This window comes from Meriones unguiculatus, chromosome X (assembly GCF_030254825.1).
Source record: "Meriones unguiculatus strain TT.TT164.6M chromosome X, Bangor_MerUng_6.1, whole genome shotgun sequence".
Lineage (NCBI taxonomy): Eukaryota > Metazoa > Chordata > Mammalia > Rodentia > Muridae > Meriones > Meriones unguiculatus.
This window is the reverse complement of record NC_083369.1, coordinates 16813726-16833764: the sequence shown is the minus strand read 5'-3', so window position 1 is coordinate 16833764 and position 20039 is coordinate 16813726. Positions and strand designations below refer to the sequence as shown.

Sequence of the window (20039 nt, the reverse complement as noted above, 5' to 3'; positions counted from 1 at the left end):
ACAAGTCTGTATAAATGGCTGAAACCCACCACTTTATCAGGAAACTTGTCTGGTTCCATGGCTATAAAATTATATAGGTTGATAGAATGGGCTAAGAAAGCATAGCCTAGCCATTTCCATTTCCTATTAGTATAACAGAATGCCTTAAAGCATAATTTATGAAGAAAAAAAATTTATTTGGGCTCATAGTTCTGTAGCATGGCAACAACATTTATCGAGGATTCCAAACTGTTTTGTGTCCTGGCAGAAAGGTAGAATGCAAATGAGCATGTTTGGAAGACGTTAAACAAGCTCTTTATAAGAGCATACTATTATAGTAGCCAATCCAGTTCAAACGGAGCAAGAATTCATGACCATAAGAATTAACATAGACCCTCAAAAGCAGCATTAACCACCACCCTGACCTCTCAATTCCATTACATCAGGAACTGTAGCACTTGTTTGTCTCACTGCTTTTACAAAATGTCTGGACAAAAGCAACTTAAAGAAGAAAGTTTACTTTGGTTCACAGTCCCAGTACATTGTCCACCATGATGGAGAAGTCATGGTGGCAGGAGAGGCAAAGAGAAATGAAGACTAGTCGGCCATCAGCTTGTGTTTTCCTTTTTATTCAGCCCAGGACTTCAGCACATGCAATTTTGTTGCCCACAGTTAAGGTGGAACTTCCTGCCCCAATTAATCCCTCACAGGCATGCTAAGGGACTAGTCTCCTAGGTGATTCTATAGCCTGCCAAACTGTCAATATTTATCGCCACAGCAATCAAATTTCAATGCAAGTTCTGAAAGGGATAAACCATATTCAAATAATAGCCACTGACTAAAATGTATCTGTGGTATGAACTCCTGAGTACTGCTGTGAGGAAGGCTGGGCTTCTGGATGAAGCTAAATTCACAGTGGCTTTCACTTACAGCAGAATAAGAACTAGAGCTCTCTGATTAGGTAAGTACTTCCACCCCACCCCCAATTCTAAAGTCATTGTTTTCGAAAAGATGATCCATCCACCCAGTGGGATGAAGAGCTAGGTCCAGGGACCTGTCAGTAGTGCTGAGAAAGACCCTAATTTATCCACTTCTACTCACACACCCAATCATGGCCACAAAACTTGTAGTCAATCAGTTTTCCAGGCTCAAAACCATACACGGATTTCTTCCTCAGCACTTTCTATCTAATTCACTTCTGTGAATGATGTTCCTGTCAACTTGAATGCAGAAATCCCTCCAATGGTTCCTGGCTTAGAATCAGCTGGATTGGTCTCTCCCAGCATCACTCTGCCTGTTTTCAACATGTTGAGCCCCTCCTAGACCATGGCCGCCACAGGTCCTGAGTTCATGGACTTCACCAGCCCTGAGAAGAAAGGACGGTCTTTCAGGTCAATGTAAGTGCTGCTTCAGGTGTTCTTTAGAAGCCCCAAGGAACTTCATGACCACCAGGTAGAACCCCTTCTGGTCGAAGTGCTTGATGATCTTGCCTACCTGGCCATGCTGCAAGCCATCTGGCTTGAAGGCAATGAAGGTATGATTGAGGTTGGCCATGGTCTGAAAGCCTGTGAGTTGGCCGCTGTCCGTGACACTAGCTAGTTAAGTATTTTATTGTGCTGCTAGTGTCTCTCAACTGGAATCTTAGAGTATCTATGGCAGAAGTGAAGCTTGAAAAAGTATCTTGAGAAACTCTTATCAGGCCCAAGAGTCACTTATGTGTAGTGAGGAAAGCCATACAGAATGAGAACAGTAGGAGCAGCTGGAGACCCCAAATAAAATACATCCAGGAAAAGCAGGCATGCTGGTACATGCCTACAATTCCAGCACTTAGGAAGTAGGGCTGAAGAATCAGAAATTCAAGGCCAACCTTGGCTACTTGAGATCCTAAACTAAATAAATATAAATAAATGAAGAAACAAACAAATACTTAGGTAAACCAAAAATCTGGAGGCCTTCAAGATCATTCAGCAGACTAAGGCACTTGCTACCAATCTTGACCACCTGAGTTTAATTCCCAGGACCTACATGTAGAAGAAGTCAGTTCCTGCAAGCTGTCCTCTAACCTCCATGAGCATGTTGTAGCATTTGTGTACCCATTCACATATATCACATACAAATAAATAAATAAAAATTTACTAAAATTAAAAATATATACATGAAAGAGAGTATAAATGAGTTGGGGGTTAGATCATAACTTGAACAGCTATTTGGCTTTCATTGCTTTGTATGAGGCAAGTCTAGAAAAATCTCATACAGACAAAAAGCAAAAACAGACCAGCCGCAAGCCCCAGGTCTTTGAAGCATTGGTGGGAGGGTATGGACTCTGGATCCACCGCCCATCCGGGCTTCTGGAACCCTGGGGTCCTTGGATGGAGTCTGCCCCCTTCTTCCTAGGCTTTCCCCAGGAATGGTGCTACCTGCTGGGTCTATGGTTCTCTTGGCTCATTGCTTTCCCTTCTCCCCTCTACTTGGAGGTGGCATTCACCAGCTCTCTCCCACCAGATAAGGAAGTCTTGTTCTTCCTGATCTAGGAGAGCAAAACAGTTCTCACTCCCTGGGGGCTGGGAGGGCCCAGAGAGGGGAAGTTCTAATGATTGTAAGCAGATCAGTTAGTGGCCTGGGCAGCTCCAGTGGCTCCTGGTCCCCATATCCTCCCCACCTTTATCTTGCTCCTTCATGGACCACTTGGCTATTTTGTACATTACTTAGAAACTTGCAACAAGCAGAGAACGACATACCTCAGCTCTAAAAAATGATCTCCCCAATGTGAAGGTTGACTAGGAAAGAAAACGATAGTGTGCAGCTCACTAGGCCTCACTAGGCCTACCTCTGACCCCTCCAGCCCTTTTCTACCTTCAAAAGGAGGCTCTCCTGTTGCATACATGCTGTCATGGACCTACCAAATAGGCTGAACTCCACTCCAGCTTCCCCGGTAGCCCCAAAGAGTAATACAAAGCTCAGGCCAGCCTTGAGGCCAAATGTCTGCAAGTTGGGCAAGGGCCCCAGAGCTGTGTTGGTACAGCAGTTCATGGGCCAGTGCTTCTTAAGGGTATCTACTCTTGACTTTCTCTACAGTAATTCTTTCTCAATGACATATTCAGGGACTCCAGAGTGTAGTGCAAAGATTTTTTTTTTTCTGGGATTTCCTAGTCTAGGCTGCCCCTTCCCACATTGAGGCAAAATCTCAAGACACATTTTTCTCATGGTATAAAGAGACACCCTTGATCTCCAAATATCCTATGTTGCCATTGTAAATTTTATTAAGGAAATAAGAGTGGAATGAGTGTATGACCATTTCCATATGGAAACCTGGAAGGAAGACATAAGATAGATCACATATCCTGCAGTTTTTATACCACACAATCTCTCTAAAGCATTTTCCTAAAACAAAAGGTTTTGTTGGCCATGAGCCATGAGCCAGAGTTCTCAATGCTACCATACTCCCTGGAACAATAGCCCTAAAACTGCCTTAAGAATGTCACTTGTCTACTCACAGTCTTCTGGTGTCTCTGGGGTTAGGGGAAATCTCCATCCCTTATCAAGGTCAATGAGATTAAAAGGAAATTACTGCTCTTCTACACTGAAGCTAGATGCTGAGAGAAAGCCAAGTGGAAGAAGGTGGGTTTTACCTTCACTCATGTGAAGAAGAGGCTAACAAAGGTGGTAAATCCTGTTTGGGAAAAGACCCAAGAACTTGGCATTGGACAAGAAATGTAGGCCAAAAGAGACCTCACTTGCCTTGCCAAATGTCCTCATTATATCTGTCTGTAGCAGCAAAGAGCCTTCTAAAATGGCATCCTATGGTTAATTGGTTCACATAGGTCCTGGACAGTCAAACAGCAAACTCGGCTCCCTGAGCTTTCCCACAGCTATAGGCCAAAGACAAAGCAGAAGGAGAAGCAGAGGCTGTTGGTATGTGCTGAGGAGAAAGCCTTTGGCAAAGAGAAATCCCCACTAAGAGACCACCTAGCTCCGGAACAGGGTTCAGTATTGTCATACCTCCACAGAGAACATGAAGACTCTGCTGGTGATGATCTCACACAATGTAGATCCCGTAAATCTGGTAGTCCTGCCTTGCTCAGTGTTACAAGATCGAGTCCAAGGGGAAGGCCAGGCTTCGGTGTCTGGTTCACAGGAAGACATGAACCACCATTGCTTTCATGCAGGTTAACTCAAAAGACAAGAGTGCTCCACCTAAGCTGGTGGAAGCGGTTCAGAGGGATGAAAATGACAAATATGATGCAATCTGCTGCGTCACTGGGGAGACATAGTTCTGGATTCAAAATCTATGGCTTTCATTGCCAAGATGGAAAAGCTAAAGAGCAACTTTCTCCTAACCTCCATTAAATTTACACCACGGAGTTTCCTGTAATTTTAATCCCTGTAATTTTAATGTGGTTTAATTTCCTGTAATTTTAATGTGGTTTAAAAAATGTTTTTGAGGGTTTCTCTGTGTAGCCCTGGAACTCACTCTGTGGACCAGGCTGGCCTTGAACTCACAAAGATATGCCTGCCTCTGCTTCCCAATTGCTGGGATTAAAGACATGTGCCACCACTGCCTGGCTTTAAAGTGTTCTTAAAGAGAAAGAAAATAGTGTCCATATCTGGTATTATGTTTACTGGTTTGCTTTAAGAAATAAAAAATGTTCACAAGAAAATGTTTGTCTCTCATTTTCATCCTGAACAAATCTTTAAACATAGTCTTAGATGTTCAACTGAATATCTTTCTTCATGGGTTTTCAAAAACCATTTACATTGTTCGTAGAGGTGCAACAATGAGTAATAACATCAAAGAAAATAAAATATCAACAACAACAAAAACTGCCCAAAATAGCCTTCAGTACAAAAGAGAAATGGCAAGGCAACATTTGCCAAGTCAGTTTCTGCTAAAATTTTTTTTTTTTTTGAAAATAGAAGTCATCTGTGGAAAAAAAAAATACTGGTAAGTGACCTGCAAGTAAATGTACCAGGAAGTTTTATTTTTAATAGGCCCAAACTGGAAGCAACACAAATGCATATGGACAATAAAATATGTAAAATAAACTGTGAGGTAACCACACAATGGGGAAATTACTTCGTAATAAAGGGAGCTCTGGGAATAGTGTCATACACCTGTAATCCCAGCATTTGGGAACCTGAGAGAGAAGGATTGTGAGTTCTAGGCCAGCCTGGGCTACATAGCAAGACCTTTCCTTTAAAACTAAAAACAAACAAGTAAGAGAACCAAACAAAATGTTGCTACACTCATTATTCTGAATCTCAAAACAATTATGTCAAGTAAATCATCTCCAGATATAGAGTATGTGCAATATGATTCCATTGACATAAGATTCTTTAAAAAGCCAGGAACCCCACAAGGAGAGCAACAGAACCAGAAAATTTGAACACAGGGGTCTTCCCAGAGACACATACTCCAACCAAGGACTATTCATGGAGATAACCTAGAACCCCTGCACAGATGTAGCCCAGGGCAGTTTAGTGTCCAAGTGGGTTACATAGTAATGGGAAGAGGGACTGCCTCTGACATTATCTGATTGACCTGCTCTTTGATCACCTCCCCCTGAGGGGGGAGCAGCCTTACCAGGCCACAGAAGATGACAATGCAGCCACTTCTGATGAGAACTGATAGACTAAGATCAGAAAGGAGAGGAGAGCCTCCCCTATCAGTGGACTTGGGGAGAGGCATGCATGAAGAAAAAGGGGGCAGGGTGGGATAGGGAGGGGAGGAGGGAGGGGCTTATGGGGGGATACAAAGTGAATAAAGTATAATTAATAAAATAAAATTAAATTAAAAAAAAGAATTAAGGAAAAAAGAAGCCCATTAATATACAGTGAAGGAAGCAGATCAGTGGTTGCTTCAGGATGCGGATGGCAGTCAAGGGAAGACAAACTGCCAAAAAGCATCAAGAGACTTTCAAGGGGTTATTGTTACATTGAATTAGTGGGTGAATACATTGTCAAAACTTTCCAAATCACAGGAATAGAATATGTGTTGTTTGTTGTATATCAACTATACCTTAATAAGCTGTAAAAATTAGACTTAGTGCAAAAATATTCTAGTATGTGATGTTGAAGTAACTTGATATGTGTTTCCTATGTAGACCTGGCAGCTAGAGCAGGAAGCCTAGAGCTCACATCTTGAATCACAGGCAAAAAGCAGAGAGCGCAAACTGAACGGTCCAAAACTTTGAAACCTCAAAGCCTGACCCCAGAGACACACCTCTTCCAGAAAGGCCCTACCACCTAACCTATCCAAATTACAGCAGCACCAAGTGGAAGCCAAGCATTCAAATGCCCAAGACTATGGGGACACTTATTATGCAAGCCACTACAAAGCCTAAGCTAATATGATCTTACTCTTTTCCCAGATATTTTCTGAGACTTTAAAAATAAGACTAAATCTTTGCTTACAAGGCAAATAAAGATATTTAAGGTGTAAAAACATCTTAACTTTCCCCACAACCCTTGCAACTTAGGGTTTTATTTTATCAGCTGCAATGCTATCAGGACTAATGTCTGATTTCATTTACCAAAATTAAAAAGGTTCCTTAGCAACCCTTTGAGATGTAAACTTGGAAGCTATAAAAGCAATGCTTATGGCTACTATAAAGACAATCATGATTCTCTGCTGAGAAGCCCATACCCACATTTGGGTATGTTTTATTCCTTGCCTGAGTTTCTCTTCTTCTTCTTCTTCTTCTTCTTCTTCTTCTTCTTCTTCTTCTTCTTCTTCTTCTTCTTCTTCTTCTTCTTCTTCTTCTTCTTCTTCTCCTTCTTCCTCAAGGCAGGGTTTTTCTGTGTAGCTTTGGCTGTCCTAGACTCACTTTGTAGACCAGATTGTCCTTGAACTCACAGAGATCTGTCTGCCTTTGCCTCCAAAGTGCTGGGATTACAGGTGTGTGCCACCATACCCTGATGAGTTTCTCTCTTCTTATGAATCCTAGCACTTAAAAAAAAAGAACTATGTGAAATATGCCTTTTAGTACACTCTAACCACTTCATTTCGGCTTGTCCTGAAACGTTTTTTCTGTAGTGAAGTCAAGTATCCCACCTTACCTGAGTAGAAGTCTCAAAAGGAGAAGGAATCTCCCCAGGCCACTTACTGGCCCCAGTTTTGGTCTGTCTCTCATGCTACATTGTCACCTACTGTTTTTACAAGTCAGAAGAAGAAATTGGCCCAAATAGTTTGGATGACTTAGGTCAGATCCCCTTGTTGAGTCTGTATGTGGGCTTTTGTTTTGATGGGAGCTTTGTTTTAGTTTCTTCATGGGTGTTTTGAATCTCTAAGGGACATATACCACACACTGATTCTAAGCACAACTACTTCTCTGTCCCCTTCTCAGTCCTGTTTCTCTTTGGTTGTGGTCTTCTAGGCCTGTGAGACTCCTTCATTGTGGAGAGATCTGAAAAAATTTCAGTAAGAGTTGTAATATGCTGAAATAAGTATGACAAACCAGAACAAAAAGCTCTGGATGAAATGTTAGCACTTGGGAGGTGGAAACAAGAAACAGAAACCTTAGATCCACCTCTGAGAAGAGAAACCCAAAGCCCCAAAGGAGCATGGGAGCTAGATGCTGCTTAATAAACAATGATTACTATTCACTCATGGATGCCTGGAAGTTTTTTGCTCAAACTCAGGTTATCTCAGAACCTGAAAAAAAATAAAAAATAAAAAAGACCACAGGAAGGTGAAAGGAGGCAGAAGGGAGGTGTAGGGGGAGGGTCCAAGCGCACAGGCCCAGGGGGAGACATTCCTTTGTAAGAGCAAATAGGAGAAAGTGAAGGCTGTGGTAGGATGACAGAGTTAGAGTTAGAAGAGTTGAGGTTTGGAATAAAAAGCATCCTGATCTCCCTCCAGATGAAATTATGCCTGAAGCCCTCCTAGGAGAACTTGTAACAGTTTAAGTTTCAAATCTCTCGGGTGGTTTCTAGAAACACAAAGCTAAGGACCAGAAATGCCTTTCAGCCTCACAAGATCTTTGATTTGACTCATTATCCTAGAGCCACAGATCATCTGTTCCATATCTATATATCCATAGCTTCCCTCTATATATACATACTTCTATTTAGTCCCAGAGGTGTCCAGGGAGAGCAGCAAGGTAAAGAGGACCACAACTCCCAGAAAGATATTTTTTCTTGCAAAAGTAAGTCACAATGTGTGTTGCCTAGCACTGCATGTGAGGGAGCCACCAGGTGAAACTGGAAACAGGGCCCACAGCATATTTGACTTTTGAGAGCCCTCTCCATGTCCTCTCCTCCCCTCCTCTCCTCTCCTGTCTTCTTTTTTCCTCTCCTTCCCTCCCCTCCCCTCTCCTCCCCTTCCCTCCTTCCTCTCTTCTCCCTTCTCCTCCTCTCCTCTCCTTTCTTCTACAGCCTTCTTCTCCTCCCTTTCCTCCCCTCCTCCTCACTGTCTTCCTATCTCCTCCACCTGCCTCCTCTTAGTCTCACTCTCTATCGACTTCCCCCTTCTTCCCAACACAACACTGTACTTTAGAAAACCTTGAGCCCACAAGTTTTAAAGACTATAACTGAGGTAACATATAAAAGTTGTAGGGAAAAAAAACCAAAACCATGAGGCCCAGAGAGGGAAAGTCAAAGACCTCAAAGCTATTTGTCCAAGATAATAGGGTTTGTTAGTGGCAAAACAGGAATTTAATTTCTCTGAGTTCTGATCCAAAGTGGAAAACAAGAGGATATGAGTATTTCTCAGGCAATACTACAATGTGACTAAAAATAGATTTTTGCCAGGTGTGTAGTCTCAGCACCCAGGAGGCTGAGAGTAGGATTGTGAGTTCTAGGCCAGCTTGAGTTACACTGGAAGACTCTGCATAAAAAGTGTGTGTGGGGGGCTATTTCCCATTCCCCATGACTGCTGGGTCTTGGATTTTTGCATAATGAAATTAACTGTGCTTTTACGCAGGTTTTCCCTTGTTTCTCTATTGTTTTGGAATTCTGGACTTGAACCAGCAGTGATGTCAGTGTGTTTTGATGATTGGTTGATAGTGAGAATGCAAAGAAGATCTTTTGTAACAACACAGAAATTAGAAGTGCTGACATACACCTGGAACATAACAATTCTGTAACTAGGATGCTGACCTTCAACTATAGGTTTTCTTATCCTGTTATTTCCTGTGAGATCAACAGATTTATGTCCCAAGAAAATAATGTGTCTCTATTATATGAGAGTAATTAGGCAGCAACTTTGGATCATATCCATAAGTTCCAGGTGGCTTGCTTTGTTGAGAGGATGAAATTCTCATCTCGTTGGAAACAAATGGCTATGTTGTGAGTACCTTAAGTGACAGCTCTCAGTAGAAGGAAGACAATAGCCATCAGTTTTCTCAGAAAGTAAACAATGTGAACCTAACTTTAGCAGTTGGAATAAGGACCAGTTATGAACCACTGCCTCAGTAATGACTGTATTAAGATGTCCTTTGCTCACATTGGAGAACTCTTTCTTTCGGCGGACTAGGGGAAGGGGATGGGGGGAAGAAGGAGGGAGGGTGGGACTGGGGGAAGTTGAATAAGGGGACTTCAATTGGGATATATAACAAATAAATTGTGGGAAAAAAAGCTTTAAAAAAAATGTCCTTTGTTCCTGGAGAGATATAGGTTTGTACTTGTCTGGGAGGATTCAGTTTCAGTAACACTGTTTTCCTGTCTATTCCAAGAGTCATGACATCTACTATCTGTTTAAATGCCTTCTGGAATTTTTGGCTACTGCTCATCTGTAGTGTCATACATACGAGTGCAATTGCTTTGCTTGTGAAGTCATTTGTTTATAATAAATCTAATACTATATAACATTAAAAAAAACTTCCACAAGAAGGCACATAAGACAATAAGTTGAGGCACTTAAACAATAGGGTTTGCAGATGTTTATCATTTTATTATGAGAAATGCTTTGTAAGTTTAAAGATAATCATTTTTTTGCCTTTTGTATTTTAATACTAAATATAGTCACCATCACTATGTTGTGTGTTATAAAATATCCTGCAATAAAAATATTGTCTATTTCTACTCAAAAAAAAAAAAAAAAAACAATAGGGTTTGGAGAGATGGATCGGCAGTTAAGAGCACTGGATACTCTTCTAGGGGAGGCAGGCTCACAGTCATCTTGTAACTTCAGTCCCAGTTGGATCTGATACGCTCTTCTGGCCTCTGATAGCACCAAGAATGCACATTATGTACAGAGGTGCATGCAGACAAAACATCCATACATGTAAAATACATAAATAGTTATTCTAAAAAAAATAAATGTATGTGTCTGAGATAGTGATTTGGAATATAGCAGAGCAATATATTAGATCATCCACAAGGTCTCGGTAAAACTTAGGGTTACTTCTCCATTGTTGAGAACCCTACTCCCTTCTAAAGTTGGCCTAAGCTTCCAGTTGCACAAAACCCTAGCTACAGGCCCAGACTCTAGCCAATATATTTAATTGAGCTTGATCAGAGTTTGTATTACTCTGAGACTTCAGAGAAGCATATAATAAAATGTATTTTAAAAGGAGAATTTATTAAGGGAGATGAAATCAAATAGAAAGGGATGCTGGGAAAAACAAAAGACTGTAATGCAAACCTGAGTGAGTGAAGGAGAGAGAGAAAGAGAAGAGGGTGGGGGAGGAGGGAAGAAGTCTCCAACAAAGATTTGGCAGGGCCACCAAGGCTTCATGAAAACCAAGGTCAGCCAGCAGTCAGAGGAGTTCTGTGTCTCCTAGGAATAGACCAATGTTAGTGACTCTGCCATGTAGCAACTGTGACCTCAGCACAAATGCTCGGCTAGATTTCAAAGTGTTGGGGCCAAAACCTTGAGCCAGTTTTGTCCTCTGTAGCTGGAGGTCTGCAGAGCATATTCTTGCAGGCACTATAAAGTTCTGCTTTCAGTTTATACTATGTCTTTTCCTTGTCCAGCAATGGTTGTCTGTGTTTCTGCACCCACAGGCCCACTTAGGACCTTGAGTCTCTAACGGGGAAGAATACAGGAAGGGAGCAAGGTACAGAAAGCCTCTGTCTGAGGCTTAAATTGGTCACCTTGAACATTGTTTCTTTCCTTACAGGGTTTTTATCCTAGGACCTCATTGCCATCGTCCTTCTTAGTATCCTTAATGTATAGCTCTTGCCCTGCTGCAGACTCCTTGATTTTCCTTCACAATTGCCTTAATCACCAAGACCTGGAAAAGGTGGACCTAAACACGGGTCAGGGAGGTGAAGTAGGAGTTAGAGAGCATCAAATACAGCTTTCGATTCTTACAACAATGGCTACTACAGTTGAGACTTGGCAGAGAAAGACACTGACATTTGGGAGACATCGTCGTCTCTGTATTTACCTGCTTTAATCTACATGATCCCGTAGAGAGGTAGTAGACCTATTAGTGTACCTACTTGTTGGATGAGAAACCCGAGACTACACGCAAGCCACTTGCCCACTGTCACTCAACTTTAAGGGGAACAAGGGCAGATTTCACAGTGAGCCAGAAATTCAATGAGGGAAGGGAGAACATCACCTGTAGTCACTGCCTTCTCCTCCAAAACCTCAGAGACGGGACAGGATTGAAGCTTCTCGGCAAGCTATTCCACTGGAGGCTGTCACCTCCTGCCCCTTGACTGACATAATGTGACTTAGCTCCAGCCCACAGGGTTGGGGGATCCTACTACAGTCCAACCTTTGCAGGACATTTCTCAGCTGCGGCCCTGAGAGGAGGTAGAAGAGAGTTACATGGAGGAGCTAGGGTAGAGGCCTATAACAGCCACATGAAGGACTGCTGGGAGGGACATGGCGATGCAGCCAAACTTTTTCCATACCAACAACCACCACTAAACTGACTATAATAAACTTTTCTATAGTACTAGTTTAAAGAGAGTTCATTATTACTCTCCTTTGATCAATATACTGTTATGACACTAATGAAAACAATTCAACAATGTTTTTGGCAATTCCAGTGAGATTTGTCACAGAAAATAGATCACTGAAGATTCTGAATAGCTGAAGCAATTTTGAGAAAGAACAAAATTGGAAGCATTATACTTTCTGTCTCCAAATCATAGTACGAATCTATAGTGACTAAAATAGTAAAATAATATCATAAAACCAAATACACAGACCAATGAAATAAAATAGAGAGCCCCCCCCCACACGCACACACGCACAGAGTAAACTACTCCGACAATGGCACCAAGAATATATAATTAGGAAATGAAAATCTCTTCAATAAATGATAGTGGGAAAACTACAAATGCACCAGTAAGAGAGTAAAGTTAGGGCTGGAGATGTAGTTTAACAGCAGAGTATTCACCTACCATGTATTCAATATCAAACACTGGGGGGGGGGGAGGAAAGAAATTTGATAATTACCTTACATCATATACAACATTCATTTAAAGTAGATTAAAGTATTAAGATAAAGCCTGAAGATTCTACGAGAAAGCATAGGGGGGAAAGATTCTTGGAAAAAGACTCAAAAGCAAAAATAAACATGTGTCACTAATGTAACTGATCACCTATAATTTAATAACAAAACCCAAAAAATTAGATTGAAAAACAGGCAAAGGAACTGAAGAGACATATTTTTAAAGAAGGTATACAAGTAGCCAACAGGTTAATGAAAAGTGCTCAACATCATAAGTCAACAGAGAAAATCATAAAAAGTAAATCATAATGAATCTCATGTGTGTTAGGATGGCTTCTTAAAAGACAAAGCATACAAGTGTTGGTGATGGTGTAGAGAAAAGCAACCATGTGTTACTGATGGAAACGTAAATTACTGCAACCATTATGGAAATCAATATGTAGGCTCTTCAAAAAAATTACAAATAGAATTGCCATACAATCCAGCAATCCTACTTCTGAGTATATATCCAGAGGAATTGAAATCATCATGTGCAAAGAGATACTCCAATGCTCACTTGAGCATTATTCGTAACAGCTGAGATATGGAATCAACCTAAGTGTCTGTCAATAGATAAATGGATATAGAATGCATGTGTGGTACATATACACAATAGAATCTTATTTAATCTTAAAATTAAGAAAATATTGGTATTGGCAAGACATGAAAAACCCTGGAGGACATTCTGCTAACTAAAGTAAGCCAGACACAAAAAGACAAATTACTATATGATCTCATGTGTCTGTGAAATCTAGAAATTTTATAGGAGAGTAGAATGGAGGTTTCCAGGGATTGAGAGGTAAGAGAAATGGGGAGATGTTGACCAAAGGTTAAAAACTTTATTATAAGGTAAGTTGAAGAGCTAAGAGCATAAATTTTAACTGTTTTTTTTAACCACAAGAAAAAGTAATTATATGAGGTAATGGCTGTGTTAATTAGGTTGATTGTGGTAATCATTTCACAATGTACACATACTTTGTATCATCACATTGTAAAACCCACATATTTACAGTTTTTATTTGTCAATTAACCCTCAATAAAACTGAGAATAAAAGAGTTGAAAAAGCAAAGTAAGTACAAGTTGCCAAGCATGATTAATGATCCCTTCCAGTTTTCTTTTACCTTTTGTTTATTATTATTATCGTTATTATTATTATTATTTAGTTTGGTTTGTCGAGACAGGGTTACTCTGTGTAGCTTTAGCTGTCCTGGACTTTCTTTGTAGACCAGGCTGGTCTTGAACTCACAGAAATCCACCAGCCTCTTCCTCCCTGAGTGCTGGAATTACAGCCACTGCACCTGGCTAATTAAATTTTTATACAATATATTTTGATCATATTTTCCATCCCACAACCTCTCCCACATCCTTCCCATCTCCCTACACACCCACCTTTATGTACCCTAGCTCTCTCAGAAAAATCCAGAAACCAAAACTGATACCAAAACAAAAAACAGAACACCCCTCAGCAAAATGAAAATCAAACAAACATGTAAAAGAGCAGCAAGTCAAAAGATGCTCAAGCAAAACAAACCAGAAGAAAACACTCCACAAAGATGAAACCAACCAACCAACCCATAGAATTGATTGTGTGTTGCCTACCTGCCTTATCATTTGAGGATATGTAGTATGTTGAAGAAGATTTTTAAAATTTTATTTTTTAATTAAAATATTACATCATCTTCCCTTCCATCTCCCCCCTCAAGCCTTCGGAACACTCCCTCCCCTACTCCCAAGTCTATTCGGCTCTCTATCTGATTATCATGTTGGCTTTGGGCCATACTAATGTGCCTAGGGGTGAGAAAGCAGAGATCTCTCCCATGTTCCCCTTTCTCTGCTCACTCTCAAATTCATGAACTCCTTTTCTTTAATTATTGTTACATAAATATGATATATAATAAGTAATAAATAAAGTTACTGAGTCTGTTTAATGTTGTTTACATGCACTTTTTTAAAAAAAGAGTTGGCCACTTGGTATTGGATAACAGTTAGGGACCTCTTTCCTGGAGAAGACTGATTCTCTCTCAGCAGTCATTAATTGCTTTGTAGCTCTTCATCAAGGCATGGGCTCTATGAGTCGTTTTATTTACTTATTTTCGCTAATGGTTGGGTTTCTTAGTAGAATATATTTTTTCTTTCATTTCCTCTAAAATTATTTCTGAGAAGTGTTGGAGATTGAACCTAGGGGTTCACACATACTAGGTAAGTACCCTACCACTCAGCTATATTCCTAGCCTAATAATTCTAAAGAGTAGGAAAAGGCACACATCTCTGTTTTCTCACCCCTAGGCAAGTCATTAAACATTACTATGGCCCAAAGCCAAAATGATAATCAGGTAGATAGCTGAATAGGTGTGTGTGGGGGGATTCAAAGACTCATGGATGCTCTTTTTTCTGCTTTTCACGGGTCCCCCCTAACGGCCTGATTCTTAGGAAGCAGGCTGTTTTTATGGAAGTAGCAAGCAATTGGGAGTGGAGTTTGATGGACAGTTTTAAGTACTCAACACTAGCTCCTTAAAGGGAGCCTTGTGAGTAGACCACTGAGAAAAAGTAAAAAATTGAGTCAAATTATTTATGGGCTTCCCACTAGAGAGAGGCAGACTCTTTAGAGGCATTTATAAAGACAGAAAGTAAAATATCTCTTAGATGTAATGATGGGAAAGCAATAATAAGAAGATCCATGTGGCTTAGGAAGATACCAGTGACCTTAACTCTTAGGCATCCCACATCCAGAGTTGGGGGCCATGCTGAGGTATAGGATATTCTGGATCAAAAGGAACCATGTCTGTAAAGCTTACTTCATTGGGACTCCGTCCTTCAAGTTCCTTCAGAGATGTCAGGCTTGTTTTCTTCAGAGCAATGATCTTAATCTTGTCTATATATTAGAATCACCTAGGGAGCTTTTGAAAAATATCATTCCCCTCCCTTGGAGATGATGATTCAATTGGTGAGATATGGCCAGGATGCCAGTATTTTTAATGCTCCCTAGGGAATTCTAATGGGCTGTTAAGGTTGAGGTTTCTCTGGAGGAATCCTGCAGGCTCAGTCTGATGCCAGCTTGAGTGGCAGGCCAAGTGACTGGAAGGTTTTGGAAGTAAAAGGGTAGTAAGTTGAAGGTATGAACTAAACTAGGTGAATTGGATTTGGGACATTTCTGCTACTGCTGTACTGTGGGATCCTTGTCAGGGACCATGTCTCTCTGTGTCACCATTCCTCCACCAGTACAATAAAGTATCAGACTCAATGGCTTGTAAAGGTCTTTTTCAATTTCTCAACATTCTGGAATTTACCAGGTAGGAGAAAGATGAATGCATGCCTTTGTTCTTGCTTCATGGGGAAGGTTTGGCCTACAAGGGAGGTACAAATGATTACCAAGCTCATTGGGAAGGGCTGGTCCAGGGAACTGTCTACCCAGATATCAGACTGGAAGGCTCAGAAATAATAGTCAGGCTCTCCTCAGTTGTGATCTTAGTAAAGGTCAGTGCTCAAGTGTAGACTCTTTATAATGCTGGTAGCATTGGTAGCAACGCATGTGTATAGTAGTAGCAGTAGCTCTCTTATCCCATATAGAGACATGTTAGTTGTATGTAGAGCAAAATTTCAAGGAGTTTAAAGGACCTCAGCCGTTCTCTCTTTTCATTTCTTCCTACTATCTTTCTATGGGAAGATGAAGGTTTATATTTCAATTCACTGATTTTCCAAGCTTAGGCCTTGGAACATTCTTGGCCCACACATTAGGCCGGCTTGCTGCCTACTTAGGAAGAGAGCAAAATACCTTCTCCCACCTTTAACCCAACTCTTTACCTACCGTCTCTACACTATCTTCCCCCCTCAGTGTTCTTGTTCTACGTGACAGTTCTGTCACCTGGTTTTTCCCTCTTACTGCTCCCTGCCCCATCCTACTTATGAATTACAGAACACAATTCACTTAAAAGCAACGTCATCACGTGGTTACCTCAATTCACACATGATCAAGTATGTCTCTTACCTAAACTTCAAGCTTCTTGGAAAAGACTTAGTGCCCTACAGCTTACCACTGAACTGAGGACACAGTGTTAGAGGCCATCTGGCTCATCTGATGAAGTTTCCAGGGATAATAAATCAAGAGTTCAATGCAGTACCCAAACAGAAATGAAAGAAAAATTGTGTGTATGAGTGTTTGCATGTGCATCTGTGTACCATCTTCATGCTTGGTGCCCTTCGATGTCAGAAGAGGTTGCTGGATCACCTAGAACTGAAGTTACAGGTAGTTGTGAGCTGCGATATGAATGAACTTGGGTCTGCTACAAAAACATAAGCGCTCTTAACTGCCGAGTCATCTCTCCTGCCCTAGCCAAGAACCATGAATTTATCTATCTATCTATCTATCTATCTATCTATCTATCTATCTATCTATCTATCTATCTATCTATCTATCTATCTACTGTGAGACAGGGTCTTACTATGTACCATAGACTATCCTGGAACTTGCTCTGTAGACCAGGTTACCTTTGAACTCACAGAGATCCACCTGCCACTGCCTCCTAAGTGCTGAAATTAGAGGAATGTGCTACCATGCCTGGCCCCTAAGCTTGTGGTTTTGTGAGTAGGCTTGCTGATGTAGGCTTTCCTCCTTTTTCCATATAGTACACTCCTGCACATGTCACAGAACTGCTCTTGGCTGCTTCTCACATGCTCTGGCGTTTTCTTCTTCAGGTTCCTTCTCTTCCTGCTCATGACTCTGCACTGGAAGGAAAATATAGAAGGAGGTACATTTCATGTTATCCACTAACCCACTAGGCACCCCGTTCCTGGAATGGCTGGACTGACCCTTATCCCAGCCAGTCAGACTCCTTCCCTTTCACCCTGCTTCCTCAACACCACCAGTAAGCCTTCCGACTCTCCTCAGCCATAAAAGCCCACCAGGAATGTTAGAATTTTCTATACACTACACTCAAGTCTCAAATAAGTAAAAACAAACAAACAAACAAACAAACAAACAAAAACAAAGAAAATAAATACCTCACATGTATGACCTCAGATAAGGCACCTAACCCCTCAAGCTTTAATTGCTCATCTTTAAAAGAGGGATGACAATTTCTTCTCTGGAGGTAGGCCCAATCCAGGAATGTAATTCCAACTACTTGGGAAGCTGGAGCTGGAGGATCATAAATTCAAGGACAGCTTGGGCTACATAGAGAGTTGCAGAACCTGGGCATGTTCTACCTACAAAAATAAATATCCTCCTCCCAGATAAAATGAGACAAAACATATTAAAATATATAGCATATAATCACGATGATAGTTAATAGTTATCAAATATTTATGTGTCAGGCACTTTAAATACTTCATATACCAGCAACCTTATGCAGTAATACTATTTTTATCTTAATCTTGATTAGACTGAATAATTTTCTCCAAGGACATACAACTTACTAAGTTAGAGAACTGCAGAATGTTATTTGAACTCAGACTTTGGAGTCTACTTGTATGACTTAATCACATATCTACATCTTATCTATATGTGATAAGACATTCATATATACGTATATATAATGTGTGTATGTATTTTTATAGCCAACCTACTGTATAACTATAATTTTAATGAATATTTTAATTGGCATATATTCATTATACATGGCACTGGTTTCATAAGGACATTTATATACACGTATATAAGGTACTTTGAACATATATACCTCCATACACACTTCATCTCCCCTCCCTTTTCCTACCCTGACTTCTCCTATTAGTCTTCTTTGCTCCCTTAGACAATTTCACTTTTATTTTCAAGTCATACACTCACACATGATTTTATTTATCTGAATAAAATCTGGTATCCATAAATTTAAAAAAAACATGCTATTTGTCTTTCCAAGAGAGCTTTGATTATTTAATTAATAACCGCTAAATATGATTATCTCCAGTTGCTTCCATTTGCCTAGGAATGATATAACCTCATCCGTTTTGGATAAAAATTCAATTATATATATATATATATATATATATATATACACATATATATATATATGTATGAATGTATGTATGTATACCGTGTTTTCTGATGTCGGACACCTAGGTTGGTTCCATAACTTATCTACTGTGAATAATATTGTTATATTGTTGTGTAAGGTCTCTGTGATATGTTGACTTGGAGTCCTCTGGGTAAATACCTAGGAGTGGTATAGCTGGGCCATATGGTAGATCCATTCTTGGTTTTTTGAAAAACTTCCATAATTATTATCGTAGTGGCTAGACTAATTTACATTCTCATCAACGGTGTCTAAGAATACACTTTTGACGACAGTCATACCAGCATTTGTTATTATTTGTGTTATTTCTGAATGATTGTCATCCTGACTGGAGGCGTATTTGTATTCTTACATAAAACAAAGTCTGATGCAATATGAAAGAAATTTAATAGACACTAGTCCAGAGGACAAATCAAGATGATCTAGAACTGCCAGTTATAATATCATGGAAGATACACCTTAAAAGATACATTAAAGTGAGAAAGGTATCATAGAAGAAGGTTGAATGTAGTCAAAAGAGTAGAGACAGAATTATGTCTGACATTCTTGGGGGGAAAAATGGTGCTGACATGGGCTTGGCTGGAGTGGGGGCAATCATGGTAGTAAGACAGAAGATAGGATAGGTGAGTGGTCTGGAAAAATTAATATGTCCTCTGAGAAGCTGTGTGAAGTTTAGAGGCAGCTTTCTCTGAGCCAAGGAAACTGGATTTAAATATGAGTGGAGATGAAATGGTTGTGATATGATATGCAAGTGGATTTTCAAGAGTGAGGTTAGTAGAAGGTAAAGTATAACAGAGATAAACAAACGTTTCTGTAGTAGAACTTAAAACAACCTGCAAGGATCTGGTAATGAAACTCAGTGATAGAACACTTGCCTACTGTGCACAAAGCCCTAAGTTGTACTCTCAGCAAAGATGAAGGAGCAGGAGAAGCAGGAGAGGAGGAGGACAAAGATGAAGATGAAGAGGGAAAGGAGGAGGAAAGTAGCAACCCCCACAGTGGTAGGATAAGGTAGCTAGAGATTAGGATAGCCATGTCTGAGACATATCTAAGAATTTGGGGCAATTTTAAGTTCAACGGATATCAACTTGTGCTATGTTACCATATTGGAAATCTTGATTTGTCACGTTCAAAATATATTTGTCAGAACAAAGAAGACATCTGTGTTCTCCTTTGCTCAGGAAATCTTGGTTCTGGGATCCCACAACTTATAACCAATGTGAACTTCAGTTTGCCCAGAGGAGAATGAGAGGCTGAAGACACTTGGATCTATGTCTTGTGACCATTTGTGAAGGAAGATCTGTATTCATTTGTAGATCTATGTATATTTATATATACAATAATATATTACATATATACTTTATAGAAATTATATGTATGTGTCATGATTGAAAATTTACATGTCAGCCAGGTGCAGTGGTGCATGGCTGTAATCCCAACACTCTAGGAGGCAGAGGCAGGCTGATCTCTAAGTTTGAGGACAGCCTAGTCTACAAAGTGAGTCTTGGACATCCAACGCTACACAGAGAATCCCTGTCTTGAAAAACCAAAAAAGAAAAATTTACATGTTTATAACTGCTACATAAATTTAAAATCATAATACAGATACTTTAAATTCCATAAAACACTAATTATCTTTACAATGTACAGCAAATTATCATT

The 20039-nt window shown here is 40.2% G+C and overlaps 1 protein-coding gene and 1 pseudogene across 1 annotated transcript in view; both read right to left on the bottom strand.

Moving 5' to 3' along the window:
- Positions 1 to 20039, bottom strand: part of Slc16a2 (solute carrier family 16 member 2) — a 148668-nt gene that overhangs the window by 94195 nt on the left and 34434 nt on the right. The window lies entirely within an intron of this gene.
- LOC110563095 (nucleoside diphosphate kinase B-like) lies at positions 587 to 1730 on the bottom strand (annotated as a pseudogene).